At 51.1% G+C, this 13322-nt stretch overlaps 1 long non-coding RNA gene across 1 annotated transcript; it reads left to right on the top strand.

The window, feature by feature from the left end:
• Nucleotides 1-9569: 9569 nt before the first annotated feature.
• On the top strand, nt 9570-11923 carry LOC115802215 (uncharacterized). Its single transcript, XR_004022632.2, has 3 exons — nt 9570-10170; nt 10280-10373; nt 11196-11923. It is a non-coding gene; the product is annotated as an uncharacterized LOC115802215 (long non-coding RNA).
• The last annotated feature ends 1399 nt before the right edge of the window (nt 11924-13322 follow it).

The following is a 13322-nucleotide window of genomic DNA, read 5'->3' as shown; positions in this document are numbered from 1 at the left end:
CAGGAGAACCTGTCCTCTAACTTCAGGTGACACAGCCAAGTTATCCCTGTGCTCTCTCTCTCAGCTTCCTGGTGCTGCTATGGGACTCCAGGCTGCTTGGGGATGTGCCTACCAGACTTCTCCTAAAGCAACATACCCATGTCTCTGAGGGGTAGATTCTAGCCAACTCCTTCCATAGAGCACTTTCTATGTAAAACAGTATTCTGTACCTAGAACCATTTTTACTCAGTTCTGGTGGGCCCCAAAGGATTTAGGATTTGGCGACGTGCTCCCATATTCCAAAGTGAAATAATGGCTCACGAACTCAGGAGTAGCAAGAGAGGTCCTCCCACACCTGTTTGTGATCCTTAACCTCAACCCCACTCCTTGATAAAGGAGCTGAGGTTGAAAAGGCAGGAGGAGATTTCTTTACAAAGAACTATGTTTGAGCTCCTCACAGAGACCATTCTGAGGCATTTATACATGTCTGGTGCAGTTTAAAGAACCCCATGGACAGTGTTCACCTCCAATCTAGAAGAAAGCACACAGGCTAGATTACGACTCAAGTTGCCCAGGTTGGCATTTGGCAGGGGACGGTGCATGAGCACTCTTAGACCAGAGGAGACCTTGGAAGCTAAGCTGGCTGGAGCCATCTTGAAGGGACACTGTCTAAGAGGGGGCCTGCCAGAGGAAGGTGGGATCTCAAGAGGACACCCAGAGAGTGCATGTCCTGAGTCAGTCCCCGTGTTGTCAAGGCTGTCTCAAATTGTGTGTGTGGAGGAGGGAGGGATGACGTGATCAGATCTGCATTTCAAGAACGTTCTGGCTGGAGCATGGAGAATGGAGGGGACCAGAGGAGCAGTAAGAAGGCGTGTTAATAAGCCAATCAGGTGAAAGGAGCCGGTAGCATGGACCAGGACGGGGACTGCAGAGATGGTGAGAAGTAGGTGGATCTAGAAGATGCCAAAGAGGTCAAAGTGATTGAATTGGGGGGAGAGTAAACAAGGAGGAGGCACCCACGACTCCTTGTTTCCTGATTTGCCCATGTGGCTGCCTGATGGAGCCATGGACTCAGAGAACCCTGGAAAAGGGCCACGTTCCAGGGAAGAGACCATGTGTTTTGCCTCGGTCATGGGAATTCGGGTGACTTGAAGACACACAGACAAAAATGTCAAGTAAGCAAATGGAAGCTTTGGGCCGGGGTGAGATGGCTTAGAAAAAAAGAGTGAGACGTGAAGGCAGCCTAAGAGCCCACCTTGAGAAACTCAACAGTCAAGGCCAGGACGAGGAGAAGGCACCAGTGCCGGGAAAAGAGGAAGAAAAGGAGCTGCCAGAGACCTGACCAAAACGCCATGTGCTGCACCTGTTCTCAACGCTGGCTGCACAACAGGGAATAAAATAGATGAGTTCTCTGCCCGCACGGAGTTTACAGTCAGGGGCAGGGGGGCAGGGAACAGTAAGCAAGAAAATCTTAACATTATAGAACTAGAAATTGGAATAAATGTTGTAAAGGGAAAGACAGGGAACAAGAGTGAATTGTGGGGCAGGGAAGGCTTCTCGGAGGAGGTGACATTTATGCAGATTAGCTCACCCACACAGGATGCTAATTTGGGGCAGCTGTCCCGGGGCAAATGTCACCGGGATCCCTGGCAATTTCTTAAACCCTTGGCATTGGAGGCGCCAGTGCACAATGAAGAGAGAAGTGTTTGGAGAAGGGGAACTCCCTGGTGCCTGTTATCTGCTTCCCCACTGGAGAATGTTCTTCCCTCCCCAGCTCCTTCCCTGCAGCTGCCAGGGGCCCAGTGACTAAGTGTCTTCAACGAGTGAGTGTCTCCCCAAAGAACGGGAGAGGACCTGCAGAACTGACCCAGGACACAAACGCCCGGCCGTGAATGGGTGGGAGAGAAGCTGTCACAGCCCCTGGTCCAGTCGGAAGGTGTTTGGGCTCTTGTTCAAGGCCTGAGACCTGAAGACCTGGCTGGCACTGGCCACTAAGGGAGCCAAGTCCTTGTTCAAAGCTAAGTGCCCCAGAGGGTGTCAGGTACCACTCAGCCCTGCCAAGCAGTCTGCAAAGAAATGCTAACTGGGGTTGCCATGGTGATTGCTGTGCTACAGGCACGCGGGTGGGGTTGAGGGGTGGGTGTCTGCTGGCGGTGCCTCTGGGGCCTGAGCCTTGGGAATAGAGCCCAAGAGCTCCACCACCCGCCTGAAAGACACCCCAGCCTAAGGGTGCATTTATACACTCAAAGCCCCTGTCAGACTGCTCTATTGGATTTCTTTTAATTGATTTCTTTGAAAGTAAACAGTATAGTATTATTTATATACAATCCCATTAACTAAGCAAATGGGAAGCCCCGTTTTAAGGCAGCCTCCTTAAGCAGTGTGAGAAAGCACGAAGCCACAGTGAAGAGCTTAGGCTCTGGGGTCAGACAGACGCAGGTTGAAAATCCAGCTCCACCACCTGCCGGCTCTGCCCCCTACCGGTTCAGTGACAGGCAAATTCCGAAACTTCCTTCCGCCTTCCTTTGGTTTTATAGGATGAGATGACAGAACCTTCTTCACAGGGGTGTTGTGAGAATTCAACGAGATGATATCTGTAAGGGACTTGATAATAATAGTAATGATAACAATGCTAACATTTATCGAACGCTTCAAGTACATCGAACGTGGTCAAAGTGACTCACCCGAATGAATTAATGACCTATCTCATGGAACTGGAGACTCTTAGGTTGAGATTCTGAAGATCCTTTCCCAATCTTAGCCTGACCCCACCTTTCTGGATTCCTTTTATGATTTTACTCCCTCCCCAAGCCAGACACAAGTCCTTGGCTACAGCTGCGCAGGCCTCTCTTCTCCTCCTTTTCCAGCCGCTGCCCTCTCTCACGCCTCTGACCACGCTCCCCCCTCCCTGGGTTCACTCGGCGCCACCTTGGTCTACCAAACTCCTACTCATCTTTCAGGGTGCAATGCAAATGTCACCTGCTCTTTGAAGCCTCCCCCGCCACATCCAGGCAGTCAGCTGCGCCCTCCTCCGTACCCCCACGCACTTCCTGCACACCTTCTGAATGATAATAACAAACACAGGTGCCAAGCACCATGCTGAAGTCCTTTATTTTAGCTCATTCAATCCTCACAGGCACCCTATAACATAGGATTGGTAATGAACCCCGTTTTAGGATGCAAAACTTAAGGCCCAGAGAAGCTAAGTAACTTGCCCAGTGCCAAGTAGCCCATAAGCAGCAGAGCCAGGGCACAGGCCTTATGACTCCAGAGTCGGTGCTGGTAACCGCTGCACCAGACTGCTTCTCCCTGCCGGTGGGGGCCCAAGCCCACCTCCTCCAGCAGGTGGGGAGAGCCAGAGATTGCGCTGCATTCATTTCAGCAGCCCTGCCATCCAGCATAGCAGCTGGCGCCCAGGCACATGCAAACTCCCCCTCCACGCAACCCCACACACACTAAACTAGACTATTTAAGGAGAAACCACTAATCCAGTAAACTCACCCATGTGTCCTGGTCTCTTTTTCTTTCTGTCCTTGATTAGGAAACTCAGCTCTGAGTCCTGTCCAAGGGGCCCAGTAGAGTCTCTTTGAAGTTGATGAATAATAAAGAGCTTCTTCAAGTTTATTGAATTAAAAACAAACAAACAAAAAACAGCTGTTTTTTTCCCCTGGGGAGAAGTCTGGAGCCTAATGATAAAATAGAGACATATTATTTGTCATGACACCTTTTCCCATTGAAAGGAAGGGAATCCATTTCTAAAGAAAAGAGTAATAACAGAATTCAAAAGGTAACTGGGCTTCCAGAAGGGTCCCTCTCTGTCCGGGCAGCTCCCAGAGGCAGCTGTGAGGCCAGAGGAAGTCTTAAACAGAGAGCTTGAGAGGGCACCGCTGACCACGAAGTCATAGCAGTAGCCCAAGGCCCCAGCCCAGCTCAGCACCTCTCAGCCAGCGCTAGCTGGGGAGGCCAGGAATCGCAATAAGGGGAGAATATTTGAAAAATCTTTGGAGTTAGAAAGACTGAAAAGTTGCCCAGCCGGTGCTGGTCCCTTTGTTTGTTTGTTTGTTTCCCAAGTCTAGTGTCTAATTTGGGTGTTTCCAGGATTCTAGCCCTTTCCTCGTTGGAAGCAGATCATGTCTGGGGCCAACCGGTCCTTTGCTCCAAGTCACCCATGTTCCTCGGGACATTTTCCCCCTTAAAAACAAAAGGTGGGGCTTTGTCAAGATTCAGCGGCATTCCTCTCAAAGCCCCAAGGCTGCCTCAGTTCAGCATGCACAAGAGGAGGCCTTTGAAGGTGCTAGGGCTCATTTCCTAATAAAGCAGGCCAAGAAAGAACCAACATCTTTCAAATTCAGGTCCTAATCAGCTCTGTAAAAAATGGATTTTTAAGCCAAAGGCTTAAATTTGGACAAAAGCCTCAGATTTGAAAAATGCTTGAAACTAGAATTGGGAGGGGCCGGGGGTGTGGTAAGGAAACATGGGAGTGGGGAAACACGGGTACAGGGTTTTGCCTTCAGTCTGCAGTTACTAAGTTCACGAGTTTGTACCTTCCTGGTCCCATTGCTAAGTATACCCTGAGCACATATTTGTACCAAAACTCAACACGGAAATCAGAGTTGTATGTCACAGGGTTGCTGTCCTTGAGTGATTCACCATCCCACCAAGGACAGGAGACCAAAAATAAGCAAACGTCTGCATATAAAGGTCTTGGCACATGGTAAGTGTCTCTCAAAGTCACTTCCTGGCCTCCCTTCGGGCTGCTAGAGAGGACAATGATGTGGCCACTGGTGGTGTCTCTGGGTGGAAAGGAGCACACTCTCACCTCGGAAAGAGAAAGTTCACTGTGGATCTAAGTGCCCAGCAGGACTGGTGAGGTGGGAAATGGCCAGGGGGTCCATGATGAGTGAGAATTGGCTGGTGGGGGGCAGGGGTGGGTGGGCAGGAGGAGGGTGGGTGTGGAGGGCAGAACTCTTGATCGGGGCGCCGATGCCAGGCACAGTGGTTGGGCCTCGCCCAAGTTTCACATAGGAGCCAGACTCTGACCGCCATGTATGTGTTATGCGTGTATGTGCGTATGTCTGTTTGCTTGCTTGCTTTTTGCTTTAATATTTTATTTAAAATACTTAATACGGGCTTCCCTGGTGGCGCAGTGGTTGAGAGTCCGCCTGCCGATGCAGGGGACGCGGGTTCGTGCCCCGGTCCGGGAAGATCCCACATGCCGCGGAGCGGCTGGGCCCGTGAGCCATGGCTCTTCGATTTTCCGTTTAGTTCCAGGCCCCGTTCCTATTACCCATCACTCAATTCATACATTTATGTCCCCTGCCCACACTCCACAGACGCTTATGGCCTCAGCCCTATAGCTAACAGGGAAATTGGACATCTTCAGAATGACGTAAATGGTTGTTCAGAACTGTCACTTGCATGTAGAGTTGCCAGATAAAATACAGGTGCTCAGTTAAATCTGAGTTTTAGATAAACAGAAACTTTTTTGGGGGAGGGGCATGCCACATGGCATGTGGGATCTTAGTTCCCCAACCAGGGATTGAATCTGCACCCCCTGCGTCGGAAGCGCGGAGTCTTAGCCACTGGATGGCCAGGGAAGTCCCCTAGATAAATGGAAACATTTTAATATGTCCATACAATAAAAATTATTCATTTTTTCTAAATTTCCAATTTAACTGAACATCTCGTTTTTGGTTTTTGCTATATCTGACGACCCTACTCCTATAGCATATGTCAAATTAATGGGAAGAAAGAGAGGATAAGACCAAATGCAGAAGTTGTACAGCCCCAGAAAGAGACAGATAACAGCTCCTATAATACGGCAGATGGCTGGATTGGAGATGAACGATGTTCTGAAAAAAGAAGGAGCAGAACATGCAGCCTGGTTAGAGACATGGGGCCAAAGCAGAGAATAACCCAAGAGTCACAGAAATGCAGTTCACGCTATAGCTCCACCACACGTGGGTAATTAGACGAGATGCTCCCAGCCTCGGTTTCCCCATTACCACCTCCTAGCCTGTGGAGAGGAGTAAAAAGATCATGGAAGTGCTGCACAAACAGGAGTTGTTATCACAAAGGGCCCAGCCCTATTCTTCCCCACACACACCACTGCTCCAGCCAGGCCTCTTCCATGCTGTCTCTACCCAACTATTTTGATCACAGGGTAAATGTCCCCTTGTTCCATCTCCCTGTTGCCCACTCTTCCACATGGGTACTTGTAGGACTCAAGAGTTTCCTGTCCTTGGCAAACTGGATGACCTTTCCTCTGCTTTTGTTTGTTTGTTTGTTTGTTTTGCGGTACGCAGGCCTCTCACTGTTGAGGCCTCTCCCGTTGCGGAGCACAGGCTCCAGACGCGCAGGCTCAGCGGCCATGGCTCACGGGCCCAGCCGCTGCGCGGCATGTGGGATCTTCCCGGACCAGGGCACGAACCCATGTCCCCTGCATCGGCAGGCGGACTCTCAACCACTGCGCCACCAGGGAAGCCCTCCTCTGCTTTTTAATGAGCGGTTGGTAAATGTTTATTAGGGCAGAGATGGGGACACAGTCCCACAAGCCAGAAGCTCTGACGATCCAGGTCGCCATCAGCCCATGACCAAACAGCCTCTGGGTCGGAGCAAATGTACTTGGACCTACACCTGGTTCCTCTACCAGGCAGAAACCTGCTTTGCAGACGACGCAGGGCAGTGGCCCTGAAACTGACCCTCCCCTCCCCACTTTTTGTGACTTGGGACAGATCGTGTGGCTTTTCCAACCAAACGTAAGGTTTCACTTTTTTTACTGGATGTCCTTTTATTTTCGTTGTTTTTTCCCTTTCTTCATATCCATGTTACAACTAGTGCTAACACTGCAAGTGTCTAAGCAATTTCTTTCTGAGTTATACTTGATGCAGACATAAGACTCTCTCTCTTGCTTGGATTCCTTCAAGTCACTTGCCCCACCCTCAGAAAGCTTTGCCTTCCTTACATACACGGCCGGACAGGGGCTCAGGACGGGAGCTGCACTTTTCCTTGGCCTCTGTTGCCACCTGCAGGATCATTTGGGGGAGAGTTCAAGGACGCTGGATGGCAGCGCAAAGAGAAGGCAAAGGTAGCGTGGAGTCTTTGGGCTTCAACGGTTGTCAAGAGATTTCATAAGGCACGACCTCATCGCCTCTCTGGCGCTCCAGATCCAATATTTAATTAGCTGCATGGCTTTGCGCAGTCACTTCTGTGAGTCTATTTCCTCATCTCTGAAACAGTATTTGAGATCCATAAAATCGCTTTGATAGTGATTATTGAGGGGTCACTCATTCATTTATGTGTTTACGAAGCAAACACCACATCGGATACAAAGACACGAAAAAAAAAAAGATTTCCTGGAGGAAATCACAGTCTTACAGTGGCATCAGTCAAACACATAGGAAACTGTCCGTTGTTGTGAGAGAGGTATGACCGAAGTGTCGTGGGAATTAAGTAGTGACTAACTCTGTCTGGTGCAAGCAGGGAAGGTTTCACAGTGGAAGTGCCACACGAACTGGATTTGGAAAAACAAACTGGAGTTGACCAGAATTCGGAAGAATGTACAGGAGTCATCCACCATATAAAGAAGAGGGGAAAGGACATTCCAGAGAGAGGGAGCAATGAACCAAAATGCTTTGACTCAGCTTGCTCTAGAAAGTTCCCAAGGAGTGAATGAACTTTCGCATCCTGCAGCAGCCTTGGTAGGAGAGAAGTGTGAGGAGAGAGAATTTTTCTAACTTCAAAGCCAGGAGGCAGCTGCTCTCGCTGCCTATGGCAAGGCCCGGCCCTGGCAGGAGTGCAGGATGTAGATGAGGAAGACGAACAGACCATTCAAGGCAGGATTGGGAGGTTCGCTCATGACCCGGGCACTCACCACGTGGCCTTGGCTAAGTGAGCCATCCTCTCCATGCTTCAGTTTCCTTATTTGCAAACGGAGATAATAATACCCACCTCAAGAGTGTCCTTGCAAGATGCAAGCAAAATCAGTAACCCAGTGCCTGACACAGACATACGCAGATACATTAGCCAGTGGAATTACTATCAGAGGTGAGCCTTCAGGAAGTTATTTTACCTCCCAAAGCCCACGTTCCTCACCCATAAAATGCGAATAACAATGTTTGGCCTGCACGCATCAGGAATTTATTGTGACAATACCATCAAGAAATATAAGCTGTAAAGTTCATATAAACCTGAGTTACAAACAAGAGAGAAGAAGATGAGATCATCGAACCTACTTTTTTTTTTTTTTTTTTTGAGGTATGTGGGCCTCTCACTGTTGTGGCCTCTCCCGTTGCGGAGCACAGGCTCCGGACGCGCAGGCTCAGCGGCCATGGCTCACGGGCCCAGCAGCTCCGCGGCATGTGGGATCTTCCCGGACCGGGGCACGAACCCGTGTCGCCTGCATCGGCAGGCGGACTCTCAACCACTGCACCACCAGGGAAGCCCTCGAACCTACATTTTTAAGATATACTGAGTGCCTGCTACTTGTAAGGCATTTTCACTTTCGTGACCTCATTTAACTTTTCCTGAAGACAACCTTCTGAGGTTAGTACCACGTTTATTTTCATTTTACGTGTGATGCAAGTAAGAGTCAGAGAGGTTGGTTTGTCCATTTACCAGATGCTCTCTGAACAGGCCCTGTGCCTGAGCCATGAGCCAGAGAGGATCATGGGAGCTGTGATGTGCACGATGGCGCCTCGAGCTCAGGGCTTGGACTCCTGTGTCTCACTCATCCTCTCGCTGATCTCTCCAGCCTTAGGGTTTTCAGCACCGCCTATATGTATCCCGACAACCCCACATTTCCATCTCCAGCCCAGCCCTCCCGAGACACGAGTGTCTGCCTAGCCAACCTCTCCACTGGCTTTTCTAATAGATACCTCACCCTGAATATGTCCAAAATACAGCTCTACTCCTCCTTTCCTCCACAGTCTTCCAGTCTCAGTCAGCAGCAGCTCTATCCTTCCAACTGCTTGGAGTCATCTTCGATTTCCTTCACACCTCACAGGAGGGCAGGAATCTTTTTTCTACTACTTTGAAAACTACATCCAGAATCTGAGCACCTCTTTCCACCCCTGCCCCGCGAGAACCTCACCATGGCCCGGATCATCACCATGGCCGGATCATCACCATGGCCATCATTTTGTTGTTACCTCCTATTCACAGCCAAGTGTGATCCTTGTGAAGAGTAAGTATCCACCTGTTGGGCAAAACCCACGAATGGGTCCCCGTATCATTCACATTAGAGCCCATAAAATGTCTGCAAAGCCCTATACAATCGGCCCCCTTCCAACAGACATGCTCTAGTTATTATATGTATTGCTTATTGTCTGACTACAAGCTCGGCCAGGGGTCCTATACTGGCACATAGAAATACGCCTTGAATGGATAAAATGACTGCACAAGTGTTTGATTACTTATAGGAAATGCTATGAACAAGATGTGCTTCTCTAAAAGGAAATTCACAGGGAGAGAGCCAGAATCCATCTGGATCTTACAGCTCCAAGCCCAGAGCTCATCCCCTAAGGAAGACAGTGTGCAACCCAGTGCCTGGCACAGAGCAGGGGCTCCCACAAGCTAGATGAACTAGAAAATGAAGGGATTTCAGAAAGCAGGGAAAGCCTTCCCTAACCCTCTTGCAGAGGCTGCTCAGCCGTCCTGCTCTCTCTTTCTCTGTCTCCCTGCATGCGCCCATGCACACACACCAACGCCCTGCCTCCCTGGGCCTGCTTTCCTTCAGGTGGGGGCCTTGTGGCTCCTTAAAATGTGAACAGCTCTCAGGAGGGGGAATAAAAGGAGAGTCACCAGGACAGAGTCAGCTCACACTGGCTGTGCTAGAGAGGACACGTGCAGGAACCCTCTCCCCTGAGCCTTACTGCAAGTGAGGGGGAAGCCAGCACTGCTGGATCTTCTGGAGGACCGCGATGAGGAAAGGGAACGTCATGGCTGTAAACAGGGAAGACATAAGTCCCACCTCAGCGGTTGGGTGGAGAGAGGAGACGTGCCCAGGAGCCCTCGAGAACTTAGAATAAGGTTGCCCTCTGCCGGTAAACCTGTGAAATCAGCCCACAGAGGAAGAGTGCAGAGATAAATGTGCAAAAAACAGCCCGACTAAACCGTAACCTGAGTGCGTGTATTAACACACCTCAGATGGGGCGCATCACAAAAGAGAGGAGGAAGGGGACACGGATCTAGGTAAGGGCGAGCCTTATGGGGCTCACGGAAGTGTCTGGTCACGTTGAGATGGGTTAACAGACTGTCCGAGTCTAATGTCCCCATACCTTTGATTCATCTAACTCTCCAGCTCTGAGTTCACCGTTTTCCAGCAACTTCGCCGGCTCCGGCCTCCCACTGGGCTTGCCAGCAGCGAGGAGACGCACCCGCAGGCGAACTCACAGGTGTGGACCCCAGTCTCCCTTTCTCGGTGTACATGAATAAATGACGCTCCGCGTGGCTAGCACAGCCCAGCCCTTCCCAGGCGGGTCACCAGTGCTGTGCGAGCGCCGCGCACAGGTAGGATCCAGAGGGGGCGAGCGGGGCGAGCGGGGCTCGGATCCCGGAGCCGAGGGCTGGCCTCCGACGCCCCAACCGCCTTCCCGAGCTGGGATCGGGTCCCACCCGGGTCTCCAGCGGGTCCAAGGGAGGCCCAGAGGGTAACGCAGAATTGGGTCGATGAGAGCGCAACTTTCTGGGAAGAGTCTAAGGCTTCCTTCCCTCTGACGCTCAAAGGCTACCGGTCCTTGGAAGGGGAGGAAGGACACGATCCGGCCAGCGGGAAGGAGCCTGGCTCTCCCATCTGGACTCGGCCTACTTCTTTGACCTCATCCTCCCCGCAGTGCCGAGTGTCACCAGAGATGCAGGGAACGGGTGGGTGTCGGGAGCGGCGGGGGCAGGACCCCAGACCCGCAGGCGGGCACAGCCGACAGCGATCACAGGGAAGAAAGATTCTCTCAAATCCCCGTTCCCTCCTCTTTCGAGCCCTGGCCTCGGGAAGGGAGCCCCGGAGGCAGCGGACAAGCCCCCAGGGAACCGGGTGGCGACCCAGCCGCCCTCCTCCAAGCTGTCAAAGGAGGCGCCGGGTGTCCGTGTAGAAGGGAACGAGGTGTGTGTGTGTGTGTGTGTGTGTGTGTGTGTGTGTGTATTTTCCATCTCCCGGTACTACAGTGGGGTGAGGTTGTTTATCCCGGTTTCGGGCCTGTGAGCCGTAACATCTTTTTCAGGCGCCGAAGAAAACAGGCTGAGTGGGGCTGGGAAAGGAGCGCAGTTGCCGAGAGGAAGGGGCCTGGATGTCACCATGCCGCCTCCCCGGGGACCTCGGAACTTGGTGCGGCCACACCACCGGCGGGACAAGACTCGATCCCGCCCAGGAAAGGGAGCAGCTTTCTCTCCGGCCCACCCCAAGGGAAAATAAACGGCCTCTGGCGCTTTGCTGCATTCCTGATTTTTAACAAAACTATTGTTGGAGGTTGGCCCCCGTGCTTGCTCCTCGGCGGGAGCAAACCTGCCCACTCCCCGGCCCGCGGCGGAGCCAGCGCCGCCCAGCCGGCAGGCCGGGAACAATGCCTCTTTGTAGCGGGCCCTCGAGGCAGCTGCGGCCCGCCACGCCCAGGGCCCTCCCCTTAGAGAATTCCGAAAGCAGTCTCAAGCCCTGCTCTTCCTCGAGGTCTCGACCTGGGAAGAAAGCAAAGCATCCTTCCTAATCCTTCCGAGGGGGTGAGAGAGAAGGGAACTAACTTTTCCTGCGCCCCGTGTGTGCCAGCCCTTGAATCCTCCCTGGCAGCCTTGTCCAGAGGAATTATAACCCGCCTTTAGTTTATGTGCCTTGTGCCAGGTGCCACAATGGTAAATGGCAGAGGGGATCTCAAACTCAGCGCTAAAAGAAATTATATATACATATTTTTTTTCTTTTCACCACCCAGGGTTGAGGATTAAAGCCATTTTGACATTGTCCCTGGCATTTGCTTGACTCCAGTTCTTCCATATGCCCCAAGAAATAACATCTTTCCACCCCTCTTTCACCCACCTCCTTGGTTGCCTGATAGCAGTGGTCACAGTGTGACTGTTTGCGGCAGGGTGGGGGTGGGGGGTTCCTGCCTCCTCGTTCGGTTCTGAGAGGACAGTGCCATCTGTTTGTTGGGTGTGCTTCCAGAATGGTCCTCTTCTCTCCGGCTCTGGCTTGTCAGCCCTCACTCAATGCTCACACCCATCTCGCAGTGCACTGCCAGGACCTGGGAGCACCTAGTCCCTCCCAGCCACCTTGCAGAAGGGCAGAACCTCAGGGCTCCCATCCTTTGAGGGGCTATTGGCAGCGTCCACAGGCATCCACACAGGATAGAGCCAGTCCCAGGCCAAGGATGATTGCCAAAGGCACGGGGCGGTGGGTGCTGGCTGTGGGGTCGCTAAGGGACTACAGACCCAAAGTAGAGACTGAATGGCTTCTTGGGTGAATACTGACATGGGGGTGCTGGTTATTTGTGGGGAGGCAAAGATGCGGTGCTGGTACTCACAGCTCCATACATTACAAACGTCTTCCCCGACCCCACCCCACCCCTTTCCCTGCATTCTTCCTCTATTTGCACTGACTGTGAACCACTTCTTGCCAAATGACTCAGTACAGATGGGAAGTTTAATTTATTTGATGGAGGCCTGTATGCTATCTGGATACCAACAGTCACCAAAAAAAAAAAAAAAAAAATTTGAACTACCTAAATAAAGATAAAATGCCCAGTACTGGTAACTGATCGATGCAAAATTTGCAGCCCCTGATGGACCCTGAATGTTTGGATCAATCAAAAGCAAGACCAGGGCAATATATGTGGGGTTCATGGACCTCAGTAATTTTGAGGCAAGACGGTCAAGTGAAAAGTGTGTAGGCTCCAACCTGGCTTACAATACCAGTTCTGACACAAGCTGTGTGATCTTGGACCAGTTACTCAAGCTCTCAGAGCTTCAGATTCATCCTCTACAAAAATAGAAATAATAATTCTTTATTTTGGCACAGTTATTGTGAAGAGTAAAGGAAATAACATATTTGAAAGTTCCTGTAGTACAAAGAGTGTTCATTTTATTGTTGAAAATTCTATTAGTAGGGGCTTCCCTGGTGGCACAGTGGTTAAGAATCTGCATGCCAATGCAGGGGACATGGGTTCGAGCCCTGTTTCAGGAAGATCCCACATGCTGTGGAGCAACTAAGCCTGTGCGCCACCGCAACAAAGAGTAGCCCCTGCTCGCTGCAACTAGAGAAAGCCTGCGCATAGCAACAAAGGCCCAACGCAGTCAAAAATAAATAAATAAAAATTTTAAAAAGAAATTTAAAAAGAAAATTCTATTAGAATTGAAGCCAAAAA

This window comes from Delphinapterus leucas, chromosome 7 (assembly GCF_059928025.1).
Source record: "Delphinapterus leucas isolate spDelLeu-1000000601 "Yukka" chromosome 7, BTC_Dleu_Yukka2, whole genome shotgun sequence".
Classification (NCBI taxonomy): domain Eukaryota; kingdom Metazoa; phylum Chordata; class Mammalia; order Artiodactyla; family Monodontidae; genus Delphinapterus; species Delphinapterus leucas.
Note: the sequence above shows the minus strand (reverse complement) of the source record. Positions and strands in the feature narration are given on the sequence as shown.